Here is a 12,895-nt window from a genome sequence, read left to right on the forward strand (position 1 = left end):
GTACCATCAAATAATCTCCTGACTTCAGCATAAATTAACTTTCCTTCTCCATTCCTGATACAAAAAGCCCCAGAACTTGGGCCTGGATTTCCTTTAGATGCACCATCCGAGTTGCATTTAAAGGACCCCATCTGTGGAGGATTCCACACTACTATTCTGCAACCAAGAGTGGGAGTGTACTCCTCAAAAAATTTTACCAACCCAGGCCAAGATGTTGGTAAATTTCTGAGCCAAGGGAAGTTATACTTAGCTAACGAAAACAAGTTTCTGTTCATTTCTATTTCCATACCCACATATGTCATTCTTCCTCCATGATTAATAGTGTTTCTCCTCTTCCAAATCTGCCATATGATAAACAAAGGAACTGCATTGAAGAGTATTTGCAACTTCGGTGTTCTTTCTGCATTCCACCATTTCATTACAGAATCTCTTAGTTGCAAAACAGGACCATTAATTCCCCCTGCAGCTGCAAATTTACCCCATAGCCTATTAGCAATTGGACACTTAATGAATAAATGTTCTATTGTTTCCCTCTCATTCTCATCACAACATTTGCATAACACTTCATCACACAACTGATTTCTTACAAGCACTTCTCCAATAGGAATTCTTTTCTTCCACAACCTCCAACTCAAAAAAGACACTTTGAAAGGCATTCCTTTTATCCACAGTTTCTTGTAATCCTCTAGAACTTCACCTGGTTGTCTTAGTATTTCCCAAGCAGACTTGACTGTGAATTTACCAGAAGGATTAAGCATCCACCAGGGTTTGTCCCATTCTGTTGACCCTTCTTCAACCATAAGATTATGTTGGATGTGATTACCAACCTCCTCTGTAAACAACATATTTAGTAAATTAGGATTCCACCTCCCATTATTAACTAACTGATTGACATCCTCCAATTGATGAACCCTATTGGTAGACACTGGTAGGTAATACTGTAGAGCACCAAGCATTGTCCAGTTGTCATACCAAATGTTAGCATTTCCACACCTTGGCTCCCACCAAATTTCTTGATCAACATAATTTCTGGCTTCAATCATATACTTCCAAGTTTGAGAGCCCCCTTTCCATTCAACCACCTGAGGAGCATGTCTCTTGCAGTACTTATTCCACATGAAGATTGTCCACATTGACTTTTGAGTCCTAAAAATCCACCACAACTTAGCAAATAATGCTTTGGATACATCAAACAGTGATCTAATGCCTAAACCCCCTTTTTCTTTAGGCCTGCAAATGACATCCCAAGCAACCCAATGCTTGTTTCTGCCAACCTCCTTGAAATTCCATAGAAATCTTGCAAAAATTCTATGCAACTCATGAATCACACAATTAGGAGGAATTATAGCAGACAATAGATATATAGGAATGCTATTCAGAACATTATTTATCAATACGTGTTTACCTCCAAAAGAAAGAATCTTTCCTTTTCAGGTCTGCAATTTGTTGTGCACCTTTTTAATGAGATCAGAATAGTGAATCTTTCTCTTTCTGGCATGTCCAATTGGACACCCTAAGTACATCAAAGGAAATTTTCCTCTGGGGAATCCAATACAACTTTCCACATCCTGGATCACAGCTCTAGCAGCTTTATCATGAACATAAAATAAGCTCTTCTCCTTATTGATTTTCTGCCCTGACTGTTGCTCATAGTCCTCCAATGTTTTCATCACTAACTTCAATGACATCGTATCTGTAGAAACAAATAAGATAGTGTCATCTGCATAGGACAAATGGTTAATGTTATCACTCCATTTTGGCATCCCAAATCCCTTAAAGTCCTGAATATCAAATAAAGAGTTCATGGCTCTAGCCAACACTTCAGAAGATAATATAAACAGAGCAGGAGACAACGGATCTCCTTGTTTCACACCTCTAGTAGAATGAAAGAAACCATAGGATTGTCCATTTATAAGAATAGAATACCAATTGTTAGCCAAGAGTCTCCAAATCATATCCACCACTATATTATCAAACCCCATTTTTTCAAGCACCTTTATCAAATACCTCCAATCCACTCTGTCATAAGCTTTGGCCAAGTCCAGTTTGATCACTACATTTGCAGGTTTGCCCCTTTTCTGAATATCTGTAATGATTTCTTGAGCCAATAAGATATTTTCTGTGATATTTCTGCCCTTCACAAACCCAGACTGATTCTTAGACACTAGAATAGGTAGATATGCCTCAATTCTGTCATGAAGCACTCTTGAGATTACCTTATTAAGAAAATTACTTAAACTAATTGGCCTCATGTCAGAGAAAGATTGAACAAATTCTTTTTTAGGCAGTAAGACCAAATTGGTGTGGGTAATAGACTTAGGTAAAGTGCTCCCTGCAAAGAAAGCCTGGATCATTTTAACAACATCTCCACCAACAATATCCCAGCAGCGCTGGAAAAATATACCAGTAAACCCATCAGGTCCACTGGCACTTTCTCCCTTCAATTCAAAAACTACCCTCTTCACTTCCTCCTCTACTGGTTCCTTAGTAATACCCCTGTTCATCTCCTCAGTAACTAGTGTAGGCACATGATTAAGGAGAAACATGTCTGCAAGGTCATTTTCACAAGTAAATTGCTTCTGAAAATAGGAGACAGCTTCATCAGCCACCTGCTCATTCCCTTCTGCCCATTGCCCATCTTCTTTGATAATTCTGAATAGTGACATTCTCCTTCTCCTCCCTTTTACTAGACTATGGAAAAATCTAGTATTTCTGTCTCCTTCAGAGAACCACTGAATCCCTGCCTTTTGTCTCCAAAACTCCTCTTCAAAGTGCAAATATCTCTTCAGTTCAGCCTGAGCCTTTTGAAGAACTAGTCTATTACTAGTTGTAGGATGTTCTTCAAATAGTTCTTCTTTGAGTCTCACAATTTCCTCTCTAATGAGCAGCTGTTTGAATATATCTCCAAATCTTACTTTGCTCCAACGAGCAAGAGCAGACTTAGTATTCTTCATTTTCTGCTTAATAGCAATAAAAATATCTGACTCTTCTTGAGAAACCCAACTTCTTTTCACCACCTTCATAAAGTCATCCTCTTCCACCCAAAATTTTAAAAATTTGAATGGTTTTCTTATATGAAGTTGCTGCCCTCCACAAGATAGTAATAAAGGGGCATGATCTGACCCTGTTCTAGCTAGATGCTCCACTTCCACATGACCAGCCATGCCTATGCACTCTTGATTCATCAGAATTCTGTCCAGCCTTTTAAAGATGCAATCACTATTAGCTCTGCCATTCCACCAGGTGAATGGGCTCCCTTTGAAGTTGATGTCCAGTAAGTCACAAGAGTTAACACAAAAAGAAAAGTCTTCAACTTCATTAGATGTCACTGGAAGCCCCCCTATCTTTTCTTCATCAGACAAGATTACATTAAAATCACCACCAACAATCCATGGGTGATTCATGTTGTGATAAATAGAGTAGATATCATTCCAGAGGCTGAGCCTTTCTTGATTGTCACATTTGGCATAGACAATGGTAGTAATCAAAGATTCACTGGACTCCTGGAAAGTCAATTGTAATGTCAGCTGCTGTTCTGTATCTGATAGTACTCCAACCTGAATGTGTTCCTTAATAAACACCCATATTTTTCCATTTATATTGTAGTTTGCATACTGCATGCCCAGTCTTCTCTTGTACTTGTGAATATTCCTGGCTTCTTGAAATGGTTCCATTAAAGCAATTATAGAAAACTTATGATATTTGTGCAACATTTGAATTCTATGGAATGAATGTTGAGTTCTAACAGACCTCACATTCCAAAACAGAGCCTTCATTATCATTTAAATGTTGCTTTTCCTGACCTCTTAGGATTCACCCTAGTAGGTTTGTTCTCCACCTTATTCCTTGAATTGTTGTTCTTTGTGGAAGATTGAGGTGCTAAGTCTGCTTCCTGATGCACCTGCATCTCTATCCCATGATTTACTTGTTCCTCCCTATCCTCCACCTTCTTCATACTCTCATGTTCCTTGTCATCACTGATTTCAGTTTGTTGCATCTGGTGAGAGACTAACTCATGTAAATTGCTAATTGGCCTTGTTTTTGTGCAGGGAATTAATGTTTGAGGCTTAGTCAATGTGTGCATATTATCCCCCTGTTGAAGTACGTGATGAGCAATGCTTCTTGAAGGGTAAGAGGATATCCCCAAATTCTCATTACCATCCATTTCATCATACATTTGAATAGGTTCAGGATACTTTGCATTTGCCAAAGACAATATCAACTCTCGTCTTTGTTGCTCATTTTCTGTCCCCAATGTTACTGATCTTTCAACTATATCAGCCTGTGCTCTCAATGTATTACTCATAACATCTTCTACATCATTTACAGCTTTATCAATTAACTCACTGTTTACCACTACAGGGACCTGCTGATCTCTTACTACAGTTGACCTCAACTGTATGTGTTAATTTTTTAAAGAAAAACATTAATTATTTATGATAAAAAGTATATATNNTGTGCAGGGAATTAATGTTTGAGGCTTAGTCAATGTGTGCATATTATCCCCCTGTTGAAGTACGTGATGAGCAATGCTTCTTGAAGGGTAAGAGGATATCCCCAAATTCTCATTACCATCCATTTCATCATACATTTGAATAGGTTCAGGATACTTTGCATTTGCCAAAGATAATATCAACTCTCATCTTTGTTGCTCATTTTCTGTCCCCAATGTTATTGATCTTTCAACTATATCAGCCTGTGCTCTCAATGTATTACTCATAACATCTTCTACATCATTTACAGCTTTATCAATTAACTCACTGTTTACCACTTCAGGGACCTGCTGATCTCTTACTACAGTTGACCTCAACTGCTGCTCCACCACTGAAATCATCTCCTGAGATTTGTAAATAATCATTTGCGATTTATTATTAATGTGAGACTCTTGTATAGTTGTAAATTCTTCATTCCCTTTTGTATGATTTTCTTCTCTCGTGTTATATTGATCATCACTGTCTATCATTGTTCCTTCTTCTCCTTGTTCCTGCAGAGTGCTAAAATTATTGTTTAGATGAATGCCTTTTGCTGCTTCTGGTTGATCCTGCCCAACATCAAGCAAATATTCTCCAGTGTTCATATCCTTTTTAAATCTTCTTTTTGTGGGATTCCACCTCATGTATTGAAACTTCCCTCTTCTAACCTTCTTTTGTTTCCCTTCTCCAGGTTCCTCCTCATCTGCATTCTGATCTTCCTTAATCTGCTTTGATTCAAACAATTCTCTTAATTCTGGGTGAATTACTCTACATTCCACCTCTGAGTGACCTTGAAGTTTGCATGTTTTACAGTATTTGGGTAAAACATCATACTGAACAGTGATAGCTACCATTCTAACCATGTTATGCTTATTGTCCACCACTTCAATCTCCACCTGCCTAGGTAAATCTGCTGCTAAGTCAACTTGTACTTTCACTCTCGCACAACTAGGTCGAGTCTTGTTGATCGTGGCTTTATCAAGGTGGATTGGCTTACCCACAGCCGCTGCAATAGAAACCAAAGATTCCTTTCCAAAGAAAGTAGGCAATAAATCTGGGAAGGAAATCCAGGCCATTGCTTGAGTTGTTTCCTCCTCCGGCTTAAATTTGGAGTCATAGATTAGAGGCCTCATTTGATAGGCATACCCGTCCTTTGCCATAATATAATAAACATTTTTAGCCATGATGTTCACAAAATCCTCCATTCTATTTAATCTTATCAGAATGTGTCTGTTCCTCAAAAGCCCAATCCGACAATCCTCTTTTATACCACATTGTTTGGGAATTTGAATTCTCAATTCTTCTAGTTCGGGCCAACCATATGAAAATTTCCCAACTATGGCTAACTGCAGATTTTCCATGATATTCATCTTCTCTACCTCCTCCTCTGTCCAAGTAACACGAGGTATTCCATTTACGAAAGAAACAGGCTTTATAGCGATCGGCTCCAACGTGTTTCTTTTGTCAATGTATGAATTGTCGCCTTTCAGCATATCAGAATATTTAACTTTGGTATTATTCTCCTCAGAATTGTTTATAGTCGACTTCACTGCATCAGTCTCCTTGTCATCTGGTCGGTTGTAATCACTCTTATTTATCTCCATAAGTACGCTAGGCAAATTAATATCTAACTTGCTGGCACTCTTAGGATGGTACAGATGTGGAAATTGGTCTGGTGAGGTTATAGAGAACTGACCAGCCATCTGAGGGGACTGGCCAGTGGCCGGAAAATCCATTGACAACGGTCGAGGTTACAAAAATAGGGTTTTGACTAGAGCTCCATTGACAACGGTCCATATATATTCTCTTACTCATTTATTCTTTTACTCATAATATTTTATTTAAAATCTATATCTATATCTATAATAACTTATTACATTAATTGTTAATTATTATTTATATTATTGAAGAATTGCAAAGGTCACCATGTCTTCTCCTTGCTTAATTTCTTACAATTACTCATTTTTACGATTCCAACTCATCCTCTATTTTTTTCTATATCTATAATTTTATTTATTTTGTTCACCATTTAACACCATTAATCACTTTTTCCTAAAACTTTCTCTATTACTTCTTAAAAGTATTCGTAGTTTGATTAAATATTAAATATGCTTCATAATTACTCCCTCCGTATTCTTAACCTTATTCTTTAGCCTTAATTATTTTACCCAATATCATTTATTTAGCTTTTCTAATTTGGAGAAATGTATATTTTCAAGGCTAATAAATAACAAGAAAAAAAAAGGAATAATATGGTAATTTATGCATTGATTGTATGAAATGAAAAGTATTATGGTTCATTATATTTGTCATTTCATAAAATCAATGCATAAATTAACATACTATCCCTTTTATACCCTTGAGATATTAGCCTTGAAAATATATTTTTGACCAACTTAAACAAAACCAAGTAAATGATCCATGTTCATTGGTTAAATTAATTAATCAAAATAAATTAAAAGTATTCATTGATTCCAAACTTGAGTTCCAAAAAAGGATTTTTTAAGAAGGCAACTAAAATAAGATTTTATTAATTAATAACTATCATCGTTGTATCATCTATGAAATCCATAAGAAGGTGATCGTGGATTTCTTTAGAAACAACGATGTCTACTATGTCCTCGTCACTACGCTAAATAACAAATATTCAAACAGCGCCCTCAACCAATCCCGTATCAACAACAAAATCGTGCCAACCCTCTGAAAACCTCTGCCGATTGGAAAAACCACAGGTGCCTACAGTTAAATTGTATTGATCTCCACATGCACTACCAGGACGTACATAAGTTAACAAAGTATATATTGGGATTGACGGAAAGTATCGACTTACTGATTTTGGAATTAAGCCACTACATAAAACAAAAAATCACAAGACATTAATTACATTATAATTTTAATAAGACAAACAAATAAACAAATAAAACGAAAACAATGAAATACGATAATTTACCATTCCATTTAACGTGACATATTATCTAGTTAGTCTAATTTTGAAGATTGGTAAGGGAGGATTAAACACTGGAGTAAAGTCTGCCATTGGTCTATTGAGAATAGAGATTGGTGTAAATCATGAGATAGTATTGGGTATTTATAGCGTTATTAAATTTTTTGACTTCCCACCACAAATGCTTACTTCGAAAAATTTAAGTTTTTGTTTTTTGATACAGTGAATAATCTTTTAAGATGAAATTAATTAACTTTACCAACAAAACCCTTATTTAATTAAAATGCCGTTGGAGTAATTACTACATACTTGTTAGATTTCCTAGGTTGGTGAAACTATATATTTTTAAGACTAATTAACTACTCTATCAAGATAACGGAAGGAGTAGTAAGTAACTCAAACGTTTAAAAAAATTAAAACTTTTTGACTTCCCACCACAAATGTTTACTTCGAAAAATTTAAGCATATATTTTCAAGAGTAATTATTTTTCCTAGGTCAAAGTATTTATTTTAAAGACTATTAATATTTAGGCAAGCTTGTATTTATCTTAATTATACTATGACTCATTAGTGATTAACTATAACAATTTTCTTTTAGGTTTATGCTTTATGTTTGATATCAGTATCGGAGTTCTATTGATTTACATTTTTGTGGTAAGACTTGCCGAAAAAAGAAACTTCCTTTATCAAAACTTATTTTCACGTTTAAAATTCAGAGTCGAAAATTCTAGATTGCCCATCAAAAATTCTTGTTCATTCCATGACAACTCGTAATGTTAATTATCAATAGAATCGATAGAATAATTCTTAGTTAAAAACATCAATTATTATGGATAGTGTGTCAATTCTAAAATCCCACATACTAACTCAATTAATGAAGTGTGTCAAAACTCGCAGATATTTTCAACGCATCTATTTTAGACACTTTGCATCCTAACCTTTTAAGAAGCCTAAGAACCCGTGAAATTGACACACTTTGCATTCTAACCTCTTACCAAAATCATCCTTCAATGAAAAATATGAAGACAATTTGTTCTTCCTTTGAATCCCTGGATAGGGGATTACTTGATCAGATTGTAGAAAGGGTGGCTTTGATATCGTGCAAGGATTTGATAAATTTTAGACTAAGGTAATACAGAGTAATTATTCCATTTTCTATTGTTTACTTCATCTTTACTAACCCATCGATTTTTCAGTTGCAATTTTTTTAATGAAATAGGACGTCAACGGTGGGTTTATACGAATCTGACGTTGTTAGACGTTTCGATTAGTCCATTTAGACTCCCAACGTATGAAAATTACATAAATTTTGATTCATTCATGAACCGGTGCATAGAATGTGGAAATAATGAAGCCTTGTACAGAACAGGCGNGATGGTTAAAGAATTTTATCAAAGCCTTAATCCGTTCTAATTCATTGTTCGGTGTTAATAATTTCAGACGAACTATTTCAGAAATAGAAGTACAGATGAAGCACTTCATCCAAAGGAGGCCACAAAGCTGCAACATACACGTTTGCCTTAATTTGGATACTAGTATATATACCCGCGCGTTGCGCGAATATTTTAAAATTAATAATTTTTAAACTTAAAAATAATTAATATGAATTATTATTATTGAGTAACAAAAGTGCATGTATGTAATAGTAGGATATAGTTTTTAAAAATTTTAAATTAATTTTATATAAATAATTAATATATTTTTATAATATTAATTAGAAAAAGTTTAGGCATTATAAACGTCACCAACATGATATTATGAATATAACGTGAAAACATGCATGGTAATTCATTTCAAATCAATTTTAATTTGAAATTTGAAATTTGAAAGCAATGATATCAATTATTATCTTTAAATTGAAATACATGTGGAGAGATTTTATATGATAGAATGAAAATTTTGAAATGATAAAATAAAGTTGATCAAGATGAAGATCTAAAAATAACACTTTGCAAATTATCATTCATTATATTGAAATCTTCTGAGCTTGTTAAATTGCTAAAGAAATAAGAATTACAACACAAATTAAACTTGACTATATAAATTCTCACTAATCTAAATCCTAACTTTTATCAACGTGAATCTCATCCATTTTATTCCATTTTCAAATGTAATTTCTAGTATAGTAAGATAAGCCATATATTTATAAAATTATCCATATGTCTTTTATTTTGTATGTACAATTCAATGTTAGCTTTAATTATTATATTTTATTTATAAAGGATAAAAAGCTATAATAATTTTACAGTATGACAATTTACTTTACATGATTATTAAAAGATATAATAGGGAATACTTCTTATTCTAAGTTAGCCTATATATTAAAATAAATTATTATTTTAAAATTATTTAATTTATTATTTTGGATAAAGAGGAATTATTATTTTTTTAAATTCAATTTATTATTATAATTTATAATAAATAATAAATTTGAGTTATTAAATTTTAAAAAAAGAAGAAGAAATTTCTTGTCACGGGCTATGCAACCCTTCAATCCTCAACATGCTATGCAATCTTTCAATCTGAAAAAAAAAATCACACTATTTTAAGTCATTTCGTCATAGTGCATAATAAAAATAATCATTAATAAATATGAAATAATTAAGAAATAGAACTTACTGAACATTTTCGGCAAAATTATGTGAATAATCTTCTTCAGTTATAAAATTCGACATGATTGCATATATATTAGCACATACTATGTCTTCATTGCAATATTTTTTAATAGTTCGTCAATTTATTTTTATATCCAACATATATTTTTCCAAATAATAGTATAAAACATCATTCTCTATAATGCAAATAACATCTCCAAACTAAAATGTAAAAGATAAGGCAAAAACTAATAGAAATTGATAGAAAATTAGGAAAGCAAAATAAGTTTCCTACATGAAAAATACGATAGCACAATCTCTTAAAATGTAAATTTGAAAGTAATATGCAGTGAACATCATATCTGCTTACTCTTAGCAAAAATGTTAATGACTTCTTCCTTCAGTTTTACCATTGAAAATACAACACATTGTACCTCGTGATAATTTTATTGATATATTTATATTAATATTTTAAATGGTAATGTGTTGCTTAAAATTGTTTTGATTCTTTTTAATTTTGTTTTATGTAGCTTGAATTCAATTGTACAATCTTATCATTAGAATGACTTTTTCCCCATAAATTGTAAAACTTTTTCTTCTTTAATTAAAATAAGTCTAAACAATTAGTACTTGTAAATTTAACAAATGACATAGTAGATTTCCTCACAAAAGCAATTTACACACACACACCACCACTTTCAACTTGACATTTTCATGTTGCGGGGATCACATCAACTCAAATCTGCAAGATATAAAACAATTTTAGTGCATGGTAATTTTTTATATTAGAAACTCGCATGATAAATAAAGAATTATATTTATTATAATATAAATAATCAACGACCACCCATACTCCTTTATAAAACAATTTTTTCTTTCAAACAATTATTTTATTAGAAGAAGAACAATAGACTGTAAATAATTAATCAACTGTAACAACTATCAACCATATTGATAGTTGATAGAAGTCCACATTTTTGGTATGTAATTTAAAAAAATCTTGGATAGTTTTTCATACCTGATTTTAAATTAAGACATATGATAATTCACTGCTTGAAGCAATACTGTAATGACTTGAAAAGTTGACTTTGGTCAACCTTCTTGGAAGTCGTGCTTAGATGAAAATTCTGACAGCTAGGTTAGCTTCGGAATATTGATTTTGGTCTAGAACGACCTTTTGTTCACTTCCCGAGGCTTTAGATGGCAATTGTGGAATCTGGTTCAAAACGATACTGGGTGTGGGACCCACTTTTCGTCGAAGTGAGCTCCAAATGGAAATTCTGCCTTCACCGTTGAGTCCGAAATATCGTTTCCAATCAGATTCCATATAAGGTTTGTATTTTTCCGACTTCGAACGAGTCCGAAACATCGAAATTTAAGTTTGAAGGGTTGTAGAATTTTGACGCGGCGGTGACGTGGCAGAGCCACGTGACGACACGTGGAAGAGGAGTGAAATCTGGAAATTTCCAGATTTTAAAAACGAAATTCGTCCAATTTTTTTTTGTTCAACTTCAACTCAAGATTGCTCCTTCGTTTTGAATCCAAATTAAGTGATTCAAAAGGCAAACTTCAAGAGAATTTCAAGGGGAATCTAGCGGTGATCTCGGAAACGCGAGGGGAGGCTTCATTTGAGATAAGAAATCAATTTTAGCCACTGCCAGGGTGATTTTCCGGATTGAATTGTTGTTGAAATTTGACTTGTGAGATCTTGATCATCTTAGGTCCGTTTTGAGTCATTCTTGTGGCTAACTTGTAGAGTTTTTCGCAAGGATCGTCGTGGTATAATCTGTTTGGGTTGAAAGGGTCTCGTTTTTCCAAAAATTGGTGATCAAGGGGCTGCCCTTTTTAATTATTGTGGCTGATTTGCGGTGTTGTAGGCATCTGTTTGTGCTAAAATTTTGGGGTATTAGTTTAGTAAGGTATTTAGGACGTTTCCACGGATTCGATTTTGAGATTCTAATTGTGGGCCCCACAATCCCGTTTTAGACCCGATTTTGGGTCCGTCTCCGAAAAATATAATTTTAGTGTCAATATATTCGTAATGACGAGGTGATTAACCTTTTGTTAGTGGGGAAGCATTTGGAGACCGTTCGGAGAGGAAAAGATCCGGTACCGTGAGTTGGAGCACGCGTGGTCGGCTTTCAGGTAGGCTATGCCTTTCTCTCGTGAGATTGAGCATGTTTAGGCAATTGTTTATTGATTTGCTTGAGTATGGAGGGGTTCGGGTGTCGAGCATGCTAAATTTCTATAATTCCTGCCTTAGACCTTATTTCGGGAAAGTGTTGGATTATGACAGCATGTCTCTTGATATTATTGAATAGCCATATCTGGTGGTGTATATGATAATATTGATTTGAAGTATGTTTGGCCTTAGTCTAGGCTTAGACTAGTGTTGCCATAGACTTGCGAGGTTTCGGATGTCGTTAGGCAGTAGAACTTTGTCCGACGTCGTTTTGGACGATCAGTTCCTTGTAGACTGATATAGCAGACTTGAGTCTGATAGTCTGAGCCTTAGCTAGGCGGTAACTCAGCTTATGACCTTGTATCCATAATGCCCTGCTTTTCTATCTGCTACAAATACCCGGTTAAAGTCCGTGATCTAGCTTACTCATTATTGGATACTTCTTCGGCGACTTGCGGTATATGAGGGTCGGACTAAAATGATTATTTATGGTAATTGATTTGGTGATATTTCCCGCGACGTATGGTTGGATATTGATTCTTAGCTACAGTACCCGGTTAGAGTCCGTGGTCCAGCTTACTTTTTCCAGGCTTAGCTACAGTACCCGGTTCGAGTCCGTGGTCCAGCTTACCTGTGATCTGGTTTCAGCTACAGTACCCGGTTAGAGTCCGTGGTCCAGCTCATTTATGTCCAGGCTTAGCTA

This window comes from Solanum stenotomum, chromosome 4, assembly GCF_019186545.1.
Source record: "Solanum stenotomum isolate F172 chromosome 4, ASM1918654v1, whole genome shotgun sequence".
NCBI classification, from domain to species: Eukaryota; Viridiplantae; Streptophyta; class Magnoliopsida; order Solanales; family Solanaceae; genus Solanum; species Solanum stenotomum.